The sequence below is a fragment of the Vulpes vulpes genome, chromosome 4 (genome assembly GCF_048418805.1).
Source record: "Vulpes vulpes isolate BD-2025 chromosome 4, VulVul3, whole genome shotgun sequence".
Classification (NCBI taxonomy): Eukaryota; Metazoa; Chordata; class Mammalia; order Carnivora; family Canidae; genus Vulpes; species Vulpes vulpes.
The window spans coordinates 142,764,757-142,789,649 of record NC_132783.1 but is presented as its reverse complement, the minus strand read 5'-3'; the positions used below and the strand labels follow the sequence as shown (position 1 = coordinate 142,789,649).

The 24,893-nt window shown below is 35.8% G+C and overlaps 1 protein-coding gene and 1 pseudogene across 18 annotated transcripts in view; both read right to left on the bottom strand.

Annotated features, from left to right (window-relative positions):
- Positions 1-16,990, bottom strand: part of LOC112925084 (F-actin-capping protein subunit alpha-1-like) — an 88,288-nt pseudogene extending 71,298 nt beyond the window's left edge.
- CDH18 (cadherin 18) overlaps positions 1-24,893 on the bottom strand; it is a 948,807-nt gene that overhangs the window by 682,085 nt on the left and 241,829 nt on the right. Inside the window, exon 1 of one of the 18 annotated variants that reach the window (XM_072757179.1) lies at positions 18,764-19,120. The exons of 14 other annotated variants lie outside the window; for them this stretch is intronic. The gene's annotated coding sequence lies outside the window, so the exon portion shown is untranslated. Of the gene's footprint in view, positions 1-18,763; positions 19,121-24,893 lie in introns of those variants that run through there. 3 more of the 18 variants (XM_072757203.1, XM_072757188.1, XM_072757181.1) reach the window with 3 other exon arrangements.

Genomic DNA, 24,893 nt, shown 5'->3' with positions numbered 1-24,893 from the left:
TCTTCATCATAACTGAAAGTCAGTAGATATGCTGGTAACTTGATGAAAAATGTATTGAAGACTTAAATAACATAGTTATGAATGTGATTTTAATCTCCATGAACATTAAATAAAGTAAATTTAATTCTGAAGGGTGTGAATCATTAGAACTACAGTCCATACTTAGGGATATGGAAGAAACTGTATTTGTCTCTTTGCTGGAAGTTGATATCACTTGGATAGTAAGAATAAGATTGTGCTTTAACATGTCCCTTCATAGCTGGCCATAAAAATCTTGCTTCAAAGGAAGGATTAGACCAGTCTACAATATTTTAATCTGAATTTAAAAAAAATTGTTTTAAGATAGAGAAAAATAGTTTGAAATTAATATTCAAAATAATTAAAAAGACTTTAGAAAAATTTAAATGAGAGGAGGATATTAATTACATAAGCAATTTCATCAAAACTGTATTGTTGTTAATACATCATAAGCAAAATCAATGATCTTATGTATGAGACCTAGAGACACATATTCAATTATTTGTAAAATAAGGAACATGTTTTCACCAAATTTTTGTCATGAAAATATTTTATTTTAAATGAAATGCAAGTGAGTAGGAAAAATAACTAGTGAGAAAATATTATCTCCAAGTATGCTTCAAGTATTTGACATTTTGCTATAAAAATTACAAGTCAGAATTGATTTTAATTTTAATTTCTGTCCTTAGGGAGAGGGAATGAGTGCACGAGCAGGGATGGAGTGACAGAGGGAGAAGAAGAGTGAATCTCAAGGAGTCTCCCGGTTGAACACAGAGTCTGTAGTGAGACTGGATCCCACACCCCTGAGAACAACCTGAGCCCAAATCAAGAGTCAGATGCTTAGCCAACTGAATCACCCAAGTGCCCCTAATTTTTAACGCAGAAAATACAATGGTTGCTCTATTGTCCACCAGTACTGTAAATATTCACAACTATGTCCAGAGGTAGAACTACTCTTCCAGAAATATGGCCAGTTAGATTCTCACAGAAAGCAATTCAAATGCTGACGAGAATATCACCATAAAATATCAAATGTACCCATGAGCTGATACCAAGGTATGAAATACTCAGACTGAAGGGTGAGCCACACAGGAATGCAGGAGGTATTTGCTGATCCCAATGCATCAGCACATTAATATGTGTGAACTTGTGATGATTCAGTCTCATGAGGAGAAACCCAATAAGAAGCAAACAGACAGACAACAAAAATCCTACACATACATACACATCACAGAAGCTGGGATATATAAAGGGCTCTAGTTTTAGAATAATGTTGGATTAGAAATATAACAACTCTCTCTCCTCCTAATACAGTGACAGTAAAATAGAGAAAAAAAGTCCAATGAAAATTTATAACAGCAAATATGCCCAAATTTACAATATTGACTGTGATATTTTTGTTAAATCCAGCATTAAATACTGTATATAATAAATCATAATAAAATAAGGAGAAGTAATTATTTAGCTAAATGGTGAAAGTTGTCCTATCAGAAAATGTGTAGTTGAAAACTGTTTAGATGAGTCACCTAAAACATAAGATTGAGTAAAGGTCCAAAATAAAGCAAATAATGACAAAAAAATAAGCAGTTGTGCTGCTATATTTATACCACAATTTTTTTAGGACAAGAGAAGAAAGTATTTCTTGATATTAAAAAAGCAAAAAAAAGGAATTACCCATGATAAATGTTTCAATTTACAAGAAAGAAAATGACAAGATTAAATTTGTACTTTTCTAAATATGTTTTTCTATCTTCCCATCTTTAAAAAAAGAAAGATTGAGTATTATAAAGATCTCATTTCTCTCCAAAATTTATCAATAGTTTCAACAAAATCACAAGTTCAAAAATTAGATAAGCTACTTTTGAACTGTATATGGGAATATAAATTTTCAAATAGAGTCAAAACCATTTGGACAAGAGTAATAGGCCAAATTTCTTCTAGATAACAAAGATAATTTTAACACTACAATAGTTATTTCAGTGTGTTACTGACATCAAGAAAGACAAGTAGACTAACAGAAAAGAGAGCCAAGAAAACAAAATTCAAGCATTTGTGCATACCTGATAGATGATAGGAATATTATTAGCAAAACAAGGTGAACTTTTCAATAAATATTGTTTGGATAAACAATATAGGAAAAGAATGAAAGGTTTCCTTATGTTGCACAACAGAAAGTAAGTTGGCAATCCTGTGCGGATGAAATAAAATATTCTGGTTTGTGGCAAACAAGCTAGTTGAATATGCTTATGTTTTTGAAGTCCTAGTTGCAAACTGGTGCAGCCACTGTGAAAAACAGGATTGAGGTTCTTAGAAAAATTTAAAGTAGAATTACTACTATATGACCCAGTAATTACACTGCTGGGTATTTACCCAAAGAAAAGGACTAACTCAAAAAGATATATGCATCCCTATATTTTTCAGCATTATTTACAGTAGCGAAAATATGGAAGCAACCTAAATGTCCACCAATAGATAACTGGGTAAAGAGGATAAGGACTGTAGAGGAATAGCATAAGCCATAAAAAGAATGAGATCTTATCATCTGCAACAACATGGATGGTCCTAGAGGGTATAATGCTAAGTGCAATAAGTCAATCAGAGAAAGACGACAGAAGATTTTACTCATATGTTCAATTTTTAAAAAAGAAAACAAATGGACAAAGAAAACAGAGATAAACAGATTCTTGAATATAGAGAACAAACTGGTGGTAGCCTGCGGGGAGGTGGATGGGGTGGTGGTGAAATAGAGACGTTCTAGAGTAGTTTCCTTTATGTGCACTGAGAAATGTATAGAATTGTTGAATCATCATATTGTACATTGAAACTAATATAATGCTGTATGCTAATTATACTTTAAGATATAAAATTAACTAAAAAAGAAAATTTGCTAAAAACAAACTATAGGAATATATTCATGCTTTCAAATAGGTAAAATTTTTATGTATACCATAAACATTCTCAAATCTAAAAAAAAAGTAGGTAGAGTCCAACATAAAGGTAAAAATTTGAGGGCACCTGAATGGCTCAGTGGTTGAGCTCAGGTCATGACCCCGGGGTCCTGGGATGGAGTCCCACACTGGGCTCCTTGCATGGAGCCTGCTTCTCCCTCGGCCTGTCTCTGCTTTTCTCTCTGTGACTCTCATGAATAAATAAACTATATTTTTAAAAAGTTAAAAATTGGCTTAGCAAAATTCACTGTTAAATAAGTGAACACAAATTTCATATCATAGATGATATTTTCAACACAAATAACTTATCATGGATCAAATTAAGTTCAAGAAAGAAAATTCTCAATCATTAAGCAAAAACAAAACCACAACAATCTCATTTTTAAAATGACAAAAATTATTCATCAGGCACTTCATAGGAGAGAAAATAACTACTTCTTAGAAAAACAATATATGATAATTCTCATTAGTGACTAGAAAGTTCAACTTGATACCTGACACAAACAAAAAACAGAGCTATCACAAGTTAGCAGACATGCGGACGGTGGCCTAATTATATACTACGGATGGGTTTAAAAATCTCTAGTTGTACTTTGAACAAAAACCTTTCATTTTATTTAGAAAATCTGGTATTTAGGAAAGAGACATATGCCAGTCCACCAAGATAGAATAAGAAAAGAGAGTCAGGCAGAAATAACACATATGTCCATGGAATATTTTTGTTGTCGTTGTTATTCTTTTAATGTGGCACAGTCCTACAATTAATACTAGAGAGCAGTAAAGATGAATGAATTATAGCTATATGCATCAACTGCTATGATTTGAGGGGTAAATCAATAAAGTAAATATATCAATTTACTTATATAAATTTAGATAAAAGTAGATTCCAGATACAATTTTGCAAACCTATAGAGAAAGGCAAAGGAATTGCTGACACAACATTCAGCTGGCCAGCAAATTACCATGCTTTACAAAGTACTCATTTGTAAATATTAATTTTTTTCAAGTTCAAAAAGGAGTGACTGGATCATCTAGTTGAATCATTGATATGTATGTTCTGCATGAATGTTAGACACTCGATGCGATACACTGGCAGTTCTCTTGTTCTGAGGTATAAGATGCCACAGAAATGGTAACAGGTCATCACAGAGGGTCGTGCTCCACTATTCTTCATTTCCACAATTGCATGTTCCTTTAGCAGACAACACTGTATTGATTCCATTTTCTACTGAGAAGAAGAGCACAACCAGTAATTTTTTTAACTGAGTTTCTATCATCTATAAAGGCAAAATTCCATCAACTACTAAACAAAAATGAAGTCATGTGTTGTTCTTATTTTATTTTATATATATTTTTTGCATCATCAGAGAGGATGGCATCGTTATACAAAATCAGCTCACAATGTTCTCTGTGGAAATTTCCCCAGTTCTTAAAACCTATTGTAATTCCAAAATATTTGGGTCAAAGTGACTCAGTTTTCAGTGGAGAGATAAGGTAATTGAGATAAAGAACTTCAAGGCTGGGAAAATACGAAAATTTTATGTCATTATGTAGAGAAATACACTAGATATGTTCACGGCAGTCACTTAATCCAATTTTCCATTCTTATGTGAGTCTAACACAAGGACATAGAAGGTAAGAAGAATATACTCCATTAAATTTCTCCTCTATGTCACATTTAAGCAACACTCACATTTTTCCCTGGCTGTTCAGAGACAATAGAAGCCTATGTATGAAAACTCTGCTCCTGAAAAAGAAAATAGCCTAAAGGAAGAGAATCCATATATTTGTTTGCCTGTTCTATTAATCGCCCAACATAAAGCTGTGTCTTTATGAACAAATGTTTTAATTATCTAGAAATTTCTTCCCAAATGATTTTTTTTTAAAGAGTTACAAGTACCCCTTGTTCCCTCAGTTACTTCCTCTTAGGCTCTCTGTTTTGTAAATACTACCGGTTGGATTTGAATCTTAATCCCTGTTTTACTATGAATGTTAATATTTTTTTCTGGATATTTTTCATGTTTCTGCTGGGATCAAAATCTATGCATCTGCTTGTCCATATGCTGGAGAAGAGGACTTTAGAATTTTCTTGGATGCGAGTTCTGTCATTGTTTACTACTGTCTGAGGAAAAGCTCATAATTCTTTTAATTTTCTTTACTTAACCATAAAAATAAATATATTAACATTATGCAGAACAATTGTATGTTGATCTTACTGATTCAGAAGCAAATCATTAAAATAGATCTTTTTAATCTAAATATTTCTAAAAAAGAATTAATGGCAATTTAAAAATATTTAAATACAATCCTTTAAAATAATACTTTATAAAAGTCTCATTATTTTTTTAATCTGATAGTTTGCCTGGACTACTTAAAAGACTTAGTCCTAAGTACAGATACAATAATCCTGAAGTTTAAATGCTACAACTAAACCATCAATATTCAATGAAATAGTGAATGTTATCAATGACGGTATTGATATTCTTGACAAAATTACTACTATGCATATTGGGTCCCCAGAGGTTCTTAGTCAAAAAAGTTCCTTAAAATTATCTAAAGGATGAAAAATTATAAATATTAACGTAATTGTTACTTGGTCATTTCAGCAAATAATTTTTAGTTGTGAATGATGTCTTGTAAGAGAAAGTCAAATATGAGTCAAATATGAAAATATAATTTTTTGTAAAAAAAATTGCCATCAGCCTTTATTATGCTAATTTGCGAAGAAAGATGTTGATCTCCCATAGATCCAGTAAACCTGGCAAATGTAATATGCCTATTTTAATTGTCTATAGAACATCTCAAAAAAAGGGACATAAAAAGAAATACTACAAAATAGGGAGCTCTTGTTAGCTATCTAAGGTTTTCTGAGTGAATCAATTCATTAGTTAATAATTAGCTATTCTAAAAAGGCTCATGCATATAGCCTGAGCCCTATATTTTTAAATTTCATAATATTTGCTATTAAAAATGGGTGGCTTTTCAGAAAGACACAGGACAAATGTTTCTTTGACGAGCAGGGGGATATTTGTATGCTCAGCAGGGATTCAGATGAGATATTAATCAGATAGAGTCTAAATTCTCCATTTCAATGGTTGTCAAATCTATTGGGAGATCTAGTTCTCCCAAGAATGATTTACTAGTGATAAGAAGAAAGATTTGAAGGAAAGAAGATTGATATCAGGATATGTTTGGAGAGTGCTAGAAGAGAAACCTGTGGAGACTTGAAAATATAAACTAAATGACCCAGTTCAGTCTGAACAAATGTCAATACCCAAAATTTACCTAAAAGCACCACAATACCAGTCATTAACATTTGATGATATATAATAGGCAACCTTGAAATTAAATTTATTTTATATTGCCTCCCTAATCCTTATGCCCTTTTTTTCTAACACTGTTCCTATCAGAGCCAATATTTCTCTACAAAGGCAATTTTTGTTGTTTTTTTGTCTTAGTTGTCATTTTTGTTAATATATAGAAGGGAGAGTTCATTCATCATTAGAATGAAGAGAAAAAAGTTAAAGAAAAAGAGACAAAACTTTTGTTTTCTCTATGCATACTAATTGTTTTCTTCCTTTTTTGTGAAGAAAAATCAAACAGCCTAGGAAAACTATCTTCTAAAGAACAGATGTGCAGTTTTGCAATTGACTCAACATAGACTATTTTTCTTTGCCAGTTTATTTCAGAATGCCCAGGGAAACAGGGTGCAGGAGAGATGCACTAGATTATAGGAAGCAAAATATATGGAATTAACATGGTACTGGAGTGGGTGTGAAATTAATATCTCAATAGATGACAGAAGCGTCTCCAACATGTACAACATTAAGCTTATCTTTCTAATACACTTATGCTTTACAAGTCCTAGAAATTAAAACAACAAAAATGGATTTTGAGATACGTTCTATTATTTGATCTTTGTACCGCAATAAGTTGACACGAGCAACTGCCATAGCACGTGAATCCTTCCTTGCCCACCACTGTTACGGGAAACAGATAATGCTTTACACAGGGAAATAGTAAGAAGGGGGTTGTCATCTAAAATGTTCCCTTTGGAGATAATTTGAATTTAAGGGAATAAGAAATGAAGATAGGATGGGGCACCTGGGGGGCTCAGGCAGTTAAGCATCCAACTCTTGATTTTGGCTCAGGTCATGATCTCAGGGTAAGGATATCAAGCCCCCACTGGGATGTGCTCAGCGAGGAGTCTACGTGAGACCCTCTTCCTTGCCCCTCCCCCTGCTCACTCTCTCTCTCTTTCTCATATAAAAATAAAAGAAATAGAGACAGGAGAATTAGATTTGACCATAGGTAGAAAACAACAACAACAACAACAACAACAACAACAAAAAAAAAAAAAAAAAAAAAAAAAAGAAGAGGAGGAGGAGGAAGAGAAAAAGAAGAGGAAATCATTTCAATGAATTAATAGGAAAGGGAAGGTTTCTTTGAGCTCTATTCAGAGGTACAATATAAAAAAATTAAGTAAACTCATACAAGAAGACTTCTATTACTATCTTTCAGACTTTTGTCTTGTATAATTAAATAAGATAATTTTTATAAAACAGAATGAGAAAAGAAATGAGCTACATGATTAGGAGTGGGAAGGAAATCATAATATGCTACGTTATAAGCTACCAATTTTTTTTAAAAATTTTATTTCTTTATTCATGAGAGACAAAGAGAGAGAGCGAGAGAGAGGCAGAGACACAGGCAGAGGAAGAAGCAGGCTCCATGCAGGCAGCCCGAAGTGGGACTCCATGCCACGCCCTGGGCCCAAGGCAGATGCTCCACCACTGAGCCCCACCCAGGTGTCCTAAGAAACTAGTCTCACTTTCTCAGTATCTCAGAAGTAGAGGTGTTAGTGCAATGAATACAGGCATACCTTGTTTTATTGTGCTTTGCAGATATTGTGAGTTTTATTCTTATTTTGTTTTGTTTTGTTTACAAATTGAGGTTTGTGGCAACCCTGCATTGAGCACATTGTATCGGCAACATTTTTCAAAAAAATTTTTTTTTGCTTACTTTCTGTTTTGGTAATTATTGCAATCTTTCAAAGTTATTAATTATGGTGATTTGGGATCAGTGATGCTTAGCATATTTTAGCAATAAAGGATTCTTAAATTAAGGTATATGCAATTTTTAGACATAATATTGCACATATAAGACTATAGTATAGTATAAATATGACTTTCACAAAACATTCATTTGACTCATTTTATTATTATATTTGCTTTATTTTGGTGGTCTGGAACCCAAGCTACAATATCTCCAAGGTACACTTGTACCTTAAAATGTGGAAGCAATGCTGGAACAGAGCAAAGGGTAGAGGCTAGAAGAGTTTGAAGGTGCATGCAATAAACATCTTACATTTCCACAAACAGATTTCAAAATCAATTCTGATGAGAATTTTCCAGAAGACAAAGGGGAGATTTGGAGAAGACACTTCAGTCTTCTTAGATATTACAAAAGTGCCCCTGGACTGAATACTGGTAGACATATGTACAGGAAAGTTCATTCTGGTGAGGTCTCAGATGGAAATGAGAACATGCTATTGGACAGTTAAGAAAAGGTCATCCTTGTTAAAAAGTAGCAGAAATTTTGCTGACTTGGGTCTACCCCCAGTGTTTTGTAGAAGGTAGAAATTCTAACAGTAAAGTTGGGATACATGGTGGCTGAGGAACTATGTAAAGAAAGTGTTGAAGGTGTGAGCTGGCTTCTCTTGAAACATAATAGTAAAATGCAAGAAGAAAGAATGACCTAAAAATGAAATTGTTAATCCAAAAGTAAGCAGAACTTAAAAACTTTAAACATCCTTAGCCTATCCATATTGCAAAGGATGGAAAAGCACCTTAGAAAGAAAAGCCTGAGGGTGTGACCAAGTGGCTTTTTGATAAAGATATTAGTTTGGATGTGAACCAGGGACTTAATTAACCACTTCAGCATGAAAACAGCCCTTTTCCCGAAAGGGGAGGAGACAAGAAGGTTTCTGACTTCTTAGATTTTTCAGGATGGAATATAGAGCTACTCCACCATGAATGTGTGCTATTCAAGACCAGGGAAGATGGAACCCAACAGTGATTCAGAGATTAACAGGACTGCCTCCATGATTTCAAAACTTCATAGCAAAATAAATAATGAACAAAACGAAAAAGCGACCGGTGGAATGGGAAAACATACCTGCAAAACATATATCTGATAAAGGGTTAATATACAAAATATATAAAAATTCATGTAACTCATTAATAACAATAAAACCCAAATAATTCTTTTTAAAAATGGGCAAATGAACTGAATAGACATTCTATACCAAAGAAGACATAAAATAGTCGACAGGTACATGAAAAGGTCCTCAACATTGCCAATCAAAAAAATACAAATCAAAACAAGAGTGAGATATCAACTTACACCTTTTGGAATGGCTATTATCAAAAAGACAAGAGATTTTAAAAAGTGTTGGCCAGGATGTGGAGAAAGGGAACCCTGCCCACTGTTATTGGAAGTGCAAATTGGTACAGCCACCATGGAAAGAGTATGGAGTTCCCTTACAAATTAAAAATAGAATTACCATATGATCTAGCAATTCTTTGGGTATACATCCAAAGAAGTTTTTTTTAAATATTTTTAATAATAAATTTATTTTTTATTGGTGTTCAATTTGCCAACATACAGAATAACACCCAGTGTTCATCCCGTCAAGTGCCCCCCTCAGTGCCTGTCACCCAGTAACCCCCACCCCCCGCCCTCCTCCCCTTCCACCACCCCTACTAGTTCGTTTCCCAGAGTTAGGAGTCTTCCATGTTCTGTCTCCCCCTCCAATCTCAAAGAGTTATTTGCATCCCCATGGTCCTCTCATGTTTCAGTATTATTCATAGTACTCAAGATATGGAAACATATATTCACCAATAGATAAAGAAGATTATATATATATATATATATATATATATATATATACATAACTGTACCTGATTTAAATAATGTTTAGATGAGATTTTAGGCCTAGAATTCTGAGTTTTGCTAAAATAAGTTAAGACTTTTGGGGCTAGTGGGCAGAACACATGCATTTGGCGTGTGAGAAAGACATGAGATTTTTGGAGGGGGCAAGGGCATAATGCTGTGATCTGAATGTTTGGGTCTCCCCTAAATCCATGTGTTGAAAACCTAATGCTCAAGACAATAGTATTAGGAGGTAGGGCCTTTGGGAGGTGATTAAGTAAGAGAGGAGTCTCCAGGAATGGGATGAGTGTCTTCATGGAAAGGACCCTAGCAAGATCCTTTGACCCTCCCACCATAAGAGGAGACAAGGAGAAGTCTGTGTCTGGAAAAGGGCCCTTGCTTGACCATGTGGATATTCTCATCTTGGAATTACAGACTCCAGAACTATTAGACATAAATTTCTATTATTTATAGGCCATCTAGGCCGTCTAACAAAATGGCATTTTGTTACTATTAGCCCAACTAGAGAAAGACAATTATAAAATTTTTTTCAGTTGTTTTCTTTGTTTTACATTGAATGATTTTGATAGGAGGAAAGGCTTTTATGGAGTGTCTCAATGAAGAGGATGGGTTTTTTCTTTTTGTTTTCTTAGGTGAGAGGAAAAAAAAATATATGTTTCAAGTAGAGTCATTATAAGGGATGCCTGAGTGGTTCAACAGTTGAGCGTCTGCCTTTGGCTCAGGCTGTGATCCTGAAGTCCCAGGATTGAGTCCCACATCAGGCTTCCTACATGGGGCCTGTTCTCCTTCTGCCTGCATCTCTGCCTCTCTCTCTCTCTCTCTCTCTCTCTCTCTCTCTGTCTCTCATGAATAAATAAGTAAATAAAATCTTAAAAAAAAAAAGAGTCACTACAGAACAAGGTAATGAAAACAAAGAAAATGAGAAAATCACTAGGCAGCAAGCAATTTGGTGGGAGTAGAGTCAAATGGAATACTATGATAATAACATAAAGCATATAATATTTTTAAACTGAAGTATAATTGACATATTGTATTAGTTTCGGGTGTACAACATGATCCTACATCTGCATACGTTGTGAAGTGATCACCACAATAAGTCTAGGTAACATCCATCACCATCCATAGTTATAGAACTTTTTTCTTATGATGAGAATACATAATATTATTTTCTTTATAGAGAATATAAAACTGAAGCTGAAATGTAAAATAATTCTATTAAGGTAACATACTAGCAAACAACAGTGGGTCTGGCTGATTCCAAAGCCCCCTTTTTTCAACTGCATCAGTCTACCTCTGCACATTCTGTACCCCATTTAAAAACACTAACATGTGTATAGGAAGTAAACAAACATTAAACTAAATACTACAATTTTGCTAATGTAGAAACTGCAAGGATTTCCAAAAGGTATGAATGGCGACTATTATCCTCTGGCATAAATATTTGTGTGCATAATACCTGCTACCAACTTTTTTCAATGTGGTGGCTAAAGTCTATGAAAATGAAACAAAGTGAATGTACCTGAACGAACGTTGAGAATAAGCTAATGAATAGATTTAACTATTCAGAATCAAACAATTTACTAGATACTGATAATCACTTAGGGTTGTGGAAAAGTGCATTGTATTTAGAAAAGCAAGTACTGGAATAGAATAGAAGTCGGCATCTCTACTTCTGTATTTGTGACTGTTCAGTACTCATCTAGGAAGACCTTGCTAATTATGTTATTAAGATGTGAGACACCACAGTTCAATGCTTTATTTATGAGTAAACACCCCTCCAATCAACAAATAATAGACTATGAGAGACAATATGTTGTCTGTAATAATTAATATAACATAAACTTCCTGATTAAGTGACTTTTGTTCTTTTTTATACTGGTTTTTTAAAGTTGTTCTGATATTCACATAGCTCAAGGAGTTAGTACAGTCCATGATAAAGGCATACACTTGTAAGACAAAAGCAGATAATATAGGAAAACAAAGTGGATGTGGTTTGAGAAGCAACGTGAATGAATAAGAAAAAAATAGTAAGTTGGTACTATTTTTTGTAAAAAAAATAGCACCACCAAAAATAGTAAATTGGTACCAATTCTGAGTATATGGAACCACCAGTCACTATTGCTTTCAATTAATTGATGGACGCAATGAGGTAGTGAAGAACCACTGTTGCTCAGTTACTGACATCTACTTTTTATGTGAACTCTTCAAATTCTCAAATCTTGAGAAGATTTGTCACTTATCCAATTACAGTATCAGTTGTCCATCATTTGTGCTATCAGTAAATAGGTGACCACCATCACGGGCACCTAAACATGGAAATCGTGCTAACTTCAAAATTATACTAGGGTATGACATATACAATGGATTAAATTAAGCATCTGTAGAAGTCAGCTGCTATACATTGAACTATACTGAAGATATGTTAAAGTCTCATCTCTCTGATAAACTGAGGCTATTCATTTGGGCTCTAATCCAATTGGCTGTTGTCTTTATCACAAGAGAGGGACAGAGATGGAGACAACATCAACAATACCATGTGACTAAGGCGACAGAGATGTTCAGTGATGTATTATAAGCTAAGTAACCCTAATACTGCTGGCACCACCAGAACCTAAGAGAAAATAATGAAAACAATTCCTCCCTAGAGCTGTCAGAGAAAGAAGAGCCTTCTTGATACCCTAATCTTAAATTTCTAGCCCCTAGAACTCTGAGAAAATAAAGTTCTGTTAAGTTACCTAGCTGGTGGTACTTGATTATGGCAGAGCTAGAAAATTACTGCATCTCTTTCTAATCCGGAACACTTCCTGTGTATACCTGGGATAAGAGTAATAAAGAGGAAAACCAACAGCTTGGTATGGTGAAAGGTTGAATGCCTCCCTATTAAAATCACAACTCACACACGCATGTTTGTTTTTCCTTCTTTTGTTAAACATTGCCCTATAGATTCTAGTTGGTAAAATAAGGCAAGAAACGTAAAACATCCATATTGGAAAGGAAGAACTGGGATTGTTTTTATTTGTAAATAACATGATTTTCTATGTAGAAAACATAATACAGAGTGCTACAGAAACTAATAAGAAAGTTTAACAGGATGCAGGGCATAAAATCAACATATAAATATGCAGCATATTATACATTCTAGTTATGCACAATTGAAACTGAAAATAAAAAATATCATAATACCATTAACTGTAGCATCAAAAAAATGTGAAATACTTTGGGAAAATTATGATGATGCAAATGGCTTTCACAATAAAAGCTACAAACATTGCTGCAAGAAATTGAAATCTTAAGTAAATGGAGAGATAAATTATGCTTATTTGTAAGAAGATAGTATTTGTAAGATACCAACTTTCTCAGATTGGTCTATAGATTTAACGACAATATTCCAGTTGGTTTCATTTTTGTAGAAAGTGACAAAATGATTCTAAAATTTATATGAAAATGTAAAATTACCACTAGTAGGAAAACACTTTGAAACAGAAAACATTTGAAATATGAACATAGCCTATTTCTAGTGTTATAATAAAGCTACAGTAATCAAGACAATGTAGTATTTACATAGAAAAGCAAAGTAGATCTCCGCAATGAAGGAGTCCAGAAATAGAAGAGCAACTGATTATCAAAAAAAATTCAAAGTCAATTCAGTTTGAAAAAGGTAGTCATTTCAGCAATTGGTGCTGAAAATTTTGAATATTTGCGAAAAAATAATGTCATTCCACATCTTGAACTGTATACACAAATTAACCCAAAATGTACTCATGTAAGTAAAGATAAATGCTAAAAGTGTAACATTTCTAGAAGAAAAAATAAGAGAAAACATTTATGACTTTTGGTTATAAATGCATATATTTATCCATCTAAGGTAAAGCACCAAGAAAACAGTCTATATAATAATAAATTCATAACTTGGAACCTATCAAAATTAAAAAAAAAAAACAACTTCCCTTCAAAAGACATTCTGGGAGCCCCGGGTGGCTCAGCGGTTTAGTGCTTGCCTTTGGCCCAGGGTGTGATCCTGGAGTCCCAGGATCAAGTCCCACGTCGGACTCCAGGCATGGAGCCTGCTTCTCTCTCCTCCTGTGTCTCTGCCTCTCTCTCTCTCTCTCTCTCTCTCTCTCTCTCCCTATGTCTATCATAAATAAATAAATCTTTAAAACAAAACAAAACAAAGACATTCTAATAAAATGGAAAAATAAACCACAGATTTGGAGAAAATATTTGCAAAGCATAAAACTGAAGAAGAACTTGTACCCCAATGTGCAAAGAACTCACAAAACTTAATAAGAAAAAAAAATCTCATACCCCCATCAAATGACCACAATATTTGAACAGACACTTCCCAAAAGTAGATATACAAATGAAAAAAATCACAGGCAACGATAAACAACCACATCAATCTTTCAGAAAATGTGAGGAGTTTTTTGAAAGTCAGCTTTCCTATGACTCTCTTGAGGAGAAATGATAATTTGCATCTGAAAATGTATATTCCTTTTGACAGTTACATCAGACAAGTGCTCCTTTATAACATTTTCCATCAAGATTACTCAATTAATTGCCTTGTTCTGAGCCCATTAAGAATCATTAAAATTATAATTTGGGCTTATCATAATAGATTTTTTTAAGAGATGGAAAACATGCTGATCAATCAACAATGTTGAGCTATTTTTTCCCCATTGAAACGGGAAGGGTTGCCATTTAAGGTTAAGTCTTATTCTTCTTGTGAGATAGGTCAATCACCCCACTGAAGCCAATCAATTTATGGTCTGAGAAAACACTGAATTTTGTTCTGCATCCACCATATTTAGTACCAGGCCACAAACAGACTTGACCCCAGCAGCTAACGACCTTCTCGGAGACCCTGCTCATGTAGCCAGGGAATTCTCTTTTTTAAATAACATTTTTAACTAACACCTTTAGGAATTCAATTATCGGAGACTAATTATCATAGAATCTCCCATAACGGGGTATGAATTAGAAGTCAAGTCACATTTGGGGCCAGTGAACTGTATTCTGTTCTGTAGCCATAGTGTGCAGGATTCCTTCTCAGGGATAGCGCAGAGTTTGTAATGTGCTTGTAGTGGAGCCCTGATGCTTGTTTCTTTGCTTTTTTGTATTGCAAGTTCCTGAACTTGAGCTTTGATTGCTGAAGCATCCATTTAAAAGAAGCATCCACTTCAAAGAAGGTTCTTTGGAAAAACACATTGGGGACTCCTGGCTGGCTCAGAGGTTGAGCTTTCTGCCTTTGGCTCAGGGCGTGATCCCAGAGTTCCAGGATCAGGTCCCACATCGGGTTCCTCACATGGAGCCTGCTTTTCCCTCTGCCTGTGTCTCTGTCTCTGTCACTGTGTCTCTCATGAATAAATAAATCTTAAAAAAAAAAAGAAAAACAAACACATTGCCAGCCACAGGTCTAAAGAGCCAGGCCACCTGCCCACACTGAGGTGCTTAAAGATCTTGTCCAAAGATCTTGCCTTATCTAAAGATCTTGATAGATTTAGATAAGTGCCCATTGGTCCACTTGCATTTTTCTCTTCCCCTGCTTTTAGGTCCCACTGCTATGTTTTAAATTTAACAATAAGGAGTGAACCCTTGAAACCTCAGGCCCCCATCCTTGACCTCAATAAAAGCAGAACCCCAGGGCCATGTGCTCCGTCTCTCTCTACCTGCAACCTCACTGCGTGGCCCCATGTGGGCTGTGTAATTTCCAAGTGCTATAAGTAATAAACTTTTTTCTTTTTCTTTTCTTTTCTTTCTTTCTTTCTTTTTTTTTTTTTTTTTTTTTTTTTTAGTTTCTTGATAGTTGTCACTAAAGGGCACCTTGCAATCGTAAGAACTACAGGTCAGATCCAACCTCAGCATTGGTTACTCATAGACATAGACCAGCACAAAATATATTACAATTTATTTGTATGGATTCCTTGAAAAAACACTTCTAAGGAATAGGAAGCATGAATTTTGGTATCTTTTATGTTTGAGAGCTAATTCATCTTAGAACTTCTTTCTGGAAAAAAAAAGTGTTTCTGCACAATAGCCAACACTTCTCAGAAAAAAGAGAGCACACTTTTTGCATTGATTTGGATTTCTGGTGTAGTTACTACAGAAAGAATTTTTTTTTGTAGGTCCCATCATAATTATGTGTACCAATCTCAGTGATAACCTAAAACTTCAATTATACACTTTCTCTAGAGAATTGAATTTCCTGAACACTAACCTTGGTTATTAAGATGAAGAAAATTTACATTATCTTTTAATTCTCCAACTGAATCAGCACACTTAATGATATTGTTTTTAATACTATTATATGAAATTATATCAATATGTTTTTTTATTTCCCCTCATATATTCACATTTGCTATTTTTGATATATATTTACTTTTTATTACCTAGCACGTACCACAAATTGTATGTGATACTAGAAATACAGATATTAATTACATATCATCTGTGGACTGAGCACAACATCTAATGAAAAGAAGAGATATATAAGCAAGCAATTATAAGCAATGCATATTATATGCCCTGTAAGAAAAATATAAACATGGTGTCTGAGCTAATATCTCTAAAATGTCATTGTTTACTTTGCCACAATTGTCAGTAAAGCAAGTGTTTTAAAATTGAAATCTCAGTATTAATAGAGACAGACGGGTTCAACATCTACTTAAGTCATTTGTTTTACATAGTAGTCATAGTTTTTAATAAGATATATATATATATATATATATTGTTCAGCTGCCATTTATAATAGTAACTAAGTACCAATAACTGTTATTATGCTAAGCAGAAAATAATGGTTTCTATTGTGAGAAAAAAGGGCAATAACACCAGTCCTCTGAATTGTCAACATATACATTTCAATCTCAGAAAGCACCTGTGAGATTTAAATGAGAAAAAAAAAAGATCAATAACTATAAACTATGCTACTTGGGTATATTTCATGTTAGAAAAAGTTGTACTTATTTTCTTGGGAATTCTTGGTTAAGAAATTATTCAAAATCATGGTATGCATTAACCTCTCCTAATCTACCTGATGTTAACTGTCCATACGTACGGCATTTTCGTCTAGTCATCGTCGACAGCCCTGGTATCCTGGAGCAGGATGTGGCATACAGACCAGCTCGCACAGTGTTTCTGTGTTCCCTGCCTTCCTTTCTGGTGACCAAGTTCATAATTCAGCTCACTCAAACTGTGCAGTGGGCCCTGGGAATTCCCCAAACACATACTTCAGCCTCTCTGCACTGAGGATGTTGACTCTGTGATGGGGAAACTGAAGGACTCTGTAAAATCTGCTTTTTGCTCCTTTTTTCTGTTTCTATTCTCGCCAGGACCTGTATCCCCACTTTACACATGTCTTGTAATGCAAATAGCATGTGTGGTTCTTGTCAGGGACAAAGAATCAATGGTTTCTCTAGAAATAGATAACATTGAAGGAAGGACCTGGTGACAAAGACCTGACGAAGCTACCATATGCATATTCCAGAACACCTGAGCTAGACATCTCAACGACAGGACCCCTTGACTCCAGGGAGGAGCAGTTGGGTCTTCACCTTTGTTCTCATTGGTTCCCGGAAACCCAGGAGACCCATACACCTGATCACTGCCCTCAATAAAACCCCCAGACCCGGAACAAAGACAAGACTCATGCTCCTTTCCATCCTGAGTCTCCCAGAAGCTCCATCCATATCTACTCTCTCTTTCCTTCAATAAACTCTTCTCTCACTTCTTGCTGACTCACCGTTGATTTCCATTCTATGTGAAGCCAAGGATTCTCTTGGTTGGTCCCGTGGTACCCCCTCCGGGCCCCCAGAGCCTGCCTGCCAGTACAGTTGGATAAAATAAAACTCTTTCCCGTGCATCACAGTGTCTATCACGAAGTTGCAAACCCCATTAATTTGTTAATAGTTTCTACAGCCTAGACGGTACTTATTTTTGAGACATTTTTCTTCTGCACTTGAGTTGCCTATGTTCCTTTCAAAAGTAAGTGAGCAAAATCTCATCCTGATATTTCATTGCTAATACGGGCCACATTTTCACCCAGTTTTAATTTTTGGAGAAATTCTCTGCAAGTTATAGTACATGAACTATGATTCTGGGCCTGTATTAGGCACAATAATTCAAATAGGGGTGTGACTGCTGAAATTTGTACAAAATTTCACAAACTTTACCCTGAAGTAATACTTAAAAATAAAGTTTAATTTACTTTACTTATAACCTGTCATCACCAGGTCAAAACTGGTCAGTCTCTGAGTCACATGCTTTAGAATATTAGACATATATAAGGACATAAAAATATTTATTCAAATTTGAGTTGAAGAATAAAACTGTGTCTCATTCCCCACAGGTGCCTCTGATTGTAATACTTGATGGCTTTTTTTTATTATAAGTTTTAAAAATAAACTAAAACTTTCCTCCTTCCATTTGAAACCTACATATTTTCTCAATTAAAGTATTGCAAATATCCCAAACATACAGGAATATTAAAAACTCACACCTTCAGAATTGTGTTGAGGTTTACAACATTCAGATACTTGGACTTTCAACTCAAACAATCTATGATTTCACATACGTGCTCACACAGGGACACATGCACACGTATTCTGAATTATGAAGAGCAGATAATAATAGAAACAATAGTCTGTAAATCTGATTGTAAATATTAGCTGATTTGATAGCTTGAATAAATTTCTTAATGCTATAGAGCAAGAAGCATTCACATGAAACAATCAGCATTATAGTGATGAAACTTCTTTTTACCCCATTACTTATTTAAAATGTAATAAAATGCATCACACATTTCTCCTGCCATCAGATAATGGAAGAAAAATGGCATTGGTGAGACTGACCTGAACAACATTTGTTTTCAGGAAATGTATTCTTGAACAAGCAGCTGAAGCTCTTGCAGCAGTTTGTGTACTTGATGTATAAAGCGTTGAATACGCAAGAAAGCATTTCGCGGGGTCAGAAATGAAACACATTTGAACCTGCTGTTAACATTCAGCAAAATATACTGCAGATATTCTGGAATCTGTTTTCTTTTTTTTTTAATTTCCTGTCACTGTGGATCAGATGCCGTGCAACCTACATAGAAAATGATGGCATAAATTCCGTTTCCATAAGAATCTACTTTGCAATAGAAGAAGAATGGACTGTTACCAATTCAGCTGCAGAATCTCACTGCACTGCATCTTCTCTGACTACTGAAATCTTTAGCTCTAATAGAAATCATTTACAAGGATTTGAGCGTGTCCGTGAAAGTGACATACAAGTTAAAAAATATGATAGAGAAGATTTAGTTGGAATCAAACTCCTTCATAAAAGACAAGTATTTCCCTTCTAAATTCAAAGTAAAAATATGTGACCAGTGATGCAAAATAATGGGCGTTATGCCAAGTTTTTCCCTTTGATCAGATCGTTTTGTTATTCTTATGCACTCTGATATCATGGCACATAAGTTGGTATGTCATGACATCAAAATAATGTGGCTATCAAGAAAGAAACAAATACAAAACAAAGGGTGGTAAGAGGGGAAATATTTAATTATATCTCAAGAGTCTTTTATCTTGGCAGTAAATCACACACACACACACACACACACACACACCTGCATATGTGCAAATGGTATATCCCTTTAACAATTAAAAAACAAGTAATCTGGATTGTATTTCAGAAAAATGGAAATTTGTGCAACTTTCATATTTTAAAATAACAATAGTTGGGGCACCTGGGTGGCTCAGTCAGCTGAGCTTCTGACTCTTGGCCTCAACTCAAGTCTTAATCTAAGGGCCGTGGGATAGAGCACCAATAGAGCCCTGCATCCAGCTCTGTGCTGAGCAAGGAGTCTACTTGAGACTCTATCTCCCTCTCCACCGTCCTTCCCCACCTCTGTCTCTCTCTCAAATAAATAAATCATAAAAAAATAACTACAGTTAAGATATATTTTGTTTTTTTTAGTTTTTATTTATTTTTTAAGATTTTATTCATTTATTCATGAGAGACACACAGAGAGAGGCAGAGACACAAGCAGAGGGAGAAGCAGGCTCCCTTGGAGGAGCCTGATCTGGGACTCGATCCCAGGACCCCGGGGTCATGACCTGAGCCAAAGGCACATGCTCGATCACTGAGCCACCCAGGTCCTCCAAGATATATTTTAATAGAATCATTCTTCACATTTCTTAAACTCAATTCAACTGTTCCAGAAATTAACCATTTTTTCATGTTTATTAAATTGTGGTATTATTTTTATCAATGTCATAAAAATTCTGTTGGATGTCTTGTCATGATACCTGTATCATGTCAAATTTCCCCAATATTCTAACTAATCAGTAGCATCAGACACAGTCTCAATTAATTGGCATTCTTTACTCATAATGCCTCTTTTTGGCTAATGTTTCTTCTTCACTAAAGCTATATAGTCCAGGATCCAATATCTGTATAGTAACTAATTTAATATTCATAATAACTATTTTCTCCTTCTTATGAATGATATTTTCAAGATGGTGATCATGAGCTAATTATGAAATGTTAACTTACTCTCCTAATGGCATACAGTCAGTAGCAAATTGTTGAGCTAGAATCTAAGTTAGAGAAGTCTGGCTACAAAAGCTCTGTTCTTCACAGCTACAGACATTGTCGCTGAAGGCGATGGTGTCAGAAGATCCGGTGGCCACTTTGATCCACATAAATGTTCATGAACAGCCATTATGTCTGATGAGTGGTGCATTCAAAAGCCCACTATACGAGGTGACACTCTACCAATTTAATACCAACTTTGGGATTTTCTAATTACGGAAACATAGTCAACATCGTTGACTCTATGGGTTTCCATTTCCTGTTTGCAAAATGAGCATAAATCTATCTAATTCATTAAACCTTGTAGTTTATAGTGACATCGAATGAGATTTAGAAGAAAAAAATATTTTTAAACACATACTTGAAAATTTAAAATTATAGTCATAGCAGTAGAACAACCAAAGAACACACTATAGACCAGATAAATACTGACTATAAATTCAATAAAGATCTAAAAATAAGTAAGGACAGCAAATGAAAAAAAAAAAGATTCCAACACATTTAAAATAGGCAAAGGTAGGGGCACCTGGGTGGCTTGGTCAGTTAGGTGGTTAAGTATCTGCCTTTGGCTCAGGTCATGATCCCAGGGTCCTCAGATCAAGCCCTGCATCTGGCTTCCTGCTTAGAGGGAAACTGCTTCTCCTTTTCCCTCTACTATTCCCTCTGCTTATGCTCTCTGGCTCACTCTCTCTGTGTCAAATAAATAAATAAAATCTTTTTTTAAAAATAGGCAAAGGGAAACCTATGGAAAATAATAAGTAGGCAGCTTTTCTATTTTCTTATCCTCATCACCTAACCCTGTTGCTAATGTTACTACTGTAGCCATAAGACTATTGGAATAAAAAAAAATCTAATTCTCAAATTTTAATGATGATAAAAAGTCACATAACTGCACAAATGGACTTCAGGTCTCCTGCTTGACTATTTATCAAAGGCAGGGAGAAAATAACCTTTTCCTTCCATCTCCACTGTGTTATCCACTATTGTTCTCAGAATTATCCTGGTCACCAGAAGCAGAAGCATCTGTGAGCATGTTAGGACCTCATGGACCCCACCTTGACCTACTGAATCAAAATCTCTAGGGATGAGTCCCAGTTAACAACATTCACAAACTCTCTAGGTGATTCTTATATACGCTAATGTTTGAGAATCACTGCTCGACACCAAAGAAATCATCATTGTTGTGCACTTGAATAAGAAATATATCGATAGTGCTTATGTAACTGTCCAGCTGGATTTGTGTACAAAGATCCAAGCCAGGAAGAAAGGACCTATTTATTCAGTGAACATTCGAATGTCTTATCTAGGCATGGACCCGGGATGCATTCTGAGGTCAAAACAGTGAATAAAGCATAGCTCTTGCCTTTGCATAACTCAAATAAATAACTGTAAGAATTAGTAGAAACTCCCAAATCAAGACACCTCATCAAATCTAGATGGATTAAAATAACTACCAAGAAGGTGATATTCGAGCAGCATGTTGACAAGCATATCAGTTTTAGGAAATAATCTAAAGAACAATGCTTGATTGGAAAGCCAGAGAGAACATGTTCAAAGCCCTGGCGACATGAGGAAGTTTGGCCAATTTGGAAAACTGACAACAGGAGTCCTGTAGCCAACAACTAAAACACAGATACAAAGGTTGTAACAGGGAGAGAGAGAGAGAGAGAGAGAGAGAGAGAGAGAAGAATTGTGAGACAGGAATCAGAGATGTAGACAACGCTGCAGTGTATGTCATCCTGTGAAATGAAATTGGACTTGATCCCATGTTGCTTATGAGACTCACTGAGAAGTTTCAAGAAAGGTGATGATGTGCTAAGATTCTGGTTTTGGGAGCAGGATGTCAGGTGATTTAGAGGGCAGAGATAGATGCAAAGGACCCAACTAAGAAGATACTGGAGTTGATAAGAGAAATAAAAATGCATCCTAAATTATGAGAACGGCAGCAAGGATGAAGAAGAAGGTATGATTTCCAGAGATGTGTGTGGATGCTACGAATAAAATCTGGAATACAAGAAAAGGTGTATTTGCGATAGAAGACAAGTTTAGTTCGGAGCCTGCCACTTTGAAGTTGCTGGGGAAACCCTGAATCAAAGATTTTTTAGCAGAGGAATATTCTGGGTTAGAGATACTATTAGCATGCAGGTGACAGCCGATCCCAGAGGAACCGATGAGAACCCTGAGAGAGACAGAGAAGAAGACCAAGAGAGTCGGACGGGGGAATGAGAAAGGAAGGGAGCGTGTTAAGGCCAAAGAGGGTCGGTCTTGAGGGTGGTGCTACACTGAATTGGACAACATAGAGACCATTGAACGATCAGGAGAAAATCAGTTCAGCAGAGCAAAGGAAGCTGAACAAATAGTTTGAAATGTTGAGGACTACAAGGAAACCACGTGGCTGGATAGTGAAGGCACAGTTTAGAAAGGACATGGGGTTGTTGAGTTTTGCTTTTATTTCTTGTGAAAGAATACCTTTTAAATTTTTTTAAAAGATGGGGGAGGAGGGGCACCTGGGTGGCTCAGTGGTTGAGTTTCCGCCCTGGGCCCAGGCTGTGACTCTGAGGTCCTGGGATCGAGTCTCACATCGGGCTCCCTGCATGGAGCCTGCTTCTCCCTCTGCCTGGGTCTCTGCCTCTCTCTGTGTGTCTCTTGTGAATAAATAAATAAAATATTTTAAAAAATGATATAAAAGATGGGAGGTTTTCGAGTAGGTTTGTTCCAAGTCAATAGGATCCGGCAGAAAAGAAAAAACGTTAAGTTTCCCGAAAGAGGAAATAATTAAAGACATAAGGCAAGCCATCAAAGCATCAAGCTTTGATTTTCTGTGATAGTAGGTCCCTAAAGCCACACAGTCCAAAGCAATTTGTCAAGGTGCCCACTGATTCCAAGCAGCCTTTATTTTATTCATTTTACCACAGGGCAAATTTTTAAATTCAGGACATGTCCTCTGGCCCTACTGGCTTCTCCAGTCTTATTGCTTACCCTGATTCACTTCAGTGAGTTGACCTCCATTCTCCAGTAATTTCTTTCATGGCTTCCTCTCTGTCATGTTATCATATCCAATTTTGAGAACTTTTTGATTCAGTAACTCTCCAAAGACCTCAAACGCCCTCAGCTGAAGCATACTGAGGCCAGTACTGATCCTTCCACAAGGGTCAGGATTTGGATACTGATACTGTTGTAAAAATCATACTCAGAACATGGGTGGAGGCATTAGCTTTTGATGTAGAATGAGACTTCTTTTGATTGTTTGTTTGCTTTTTTTTTTTTAATTTTCCCTTTCAAGTTGAGAGAATGAAAGTTAAGAATGAATCTGAGCAGTCCAGGAGGCAGTAAGTCCTCACTCCATGGCTCAATTCCTGATTTCTGAGATTGGAAAGATTATTTATGCTAAAGGTAACAAGTCAAGGAGAGAAAGTTGCAGAAGTTAAACAAACAACAAACAAACAAATAAATAAGAGAAATGGCTGTAGAAAGCAAGAGAATAATCACCAAGGGCCTTGGTTTCTTGTCCTAAGGTTGTGCTGGGCTTATCTTCAACGTCATTTGCCATTGTTTTTGTAAGGCTCCGTATTATTTTGGGTGTAGCTTTTGAGTAGGCCAATGGCAGTTACGTCAATCTCTTACGGCTGCCATGACAATGATCCACACACTAGGCAGCTTAAAACAATAACCATCCACTGCCTCACAGTTCTGGAGGGTAGAAGTCTGAAATCAAAGGGTCAGGGGGCCAGGCTCCCTCTGAAGTATCTGGAGGGAATCTGGCCCCTGACTTTATCTAAGCCTGGTGTTGCCGGCAATTGTTGGAATTCTTTGTCTTGTAGAAGTATCTCCCTATACTCTCGTCTTCCATCATCATATGGCATCCTCCCTGCATGACTTTGCATTATCTGTGATATATCCCTTTGTGTGTCTGACTCTATGTTTCTTCCTTTTTTAAAAAGATTTTAAAGAAAAAGAGAGAGAGAGAGAGAGAGAGAAAGGCAGAGACACAGGCAGAGGGAGAAGCAGGCTCCCTGCAGGGAGCCCCATGTGGGACTGGATCCCAGGTCTCCAGGATCACACCCTGGGCTGAAGGCAGGTGCTAAACTGCTGAGCCACAGGGGCTGCCCTATGTTTCTTCCTCTTATAAGGATGCCAGCAATACTGGATTAGCACCCAGGCTATGACCTCATCCTAAATTGATTCCATCAGCAAAGACCTCAGTTCCAAATAAGGTCATAGTCAGAGGGACTAGGAGTCACAATTTCAATACATCTGTTCAGAGAAACAAACGAAACAGTAACATCTGTAACGATTGAGCTGCAGTGATGCAGGGTGGCAGCAGGAAGGGTATAGAAAAAACTACAGAAAAAAGACAATGGCCAGAAATTGTCCAAAAGGGCATATCAATGAGCTGATGAGGAA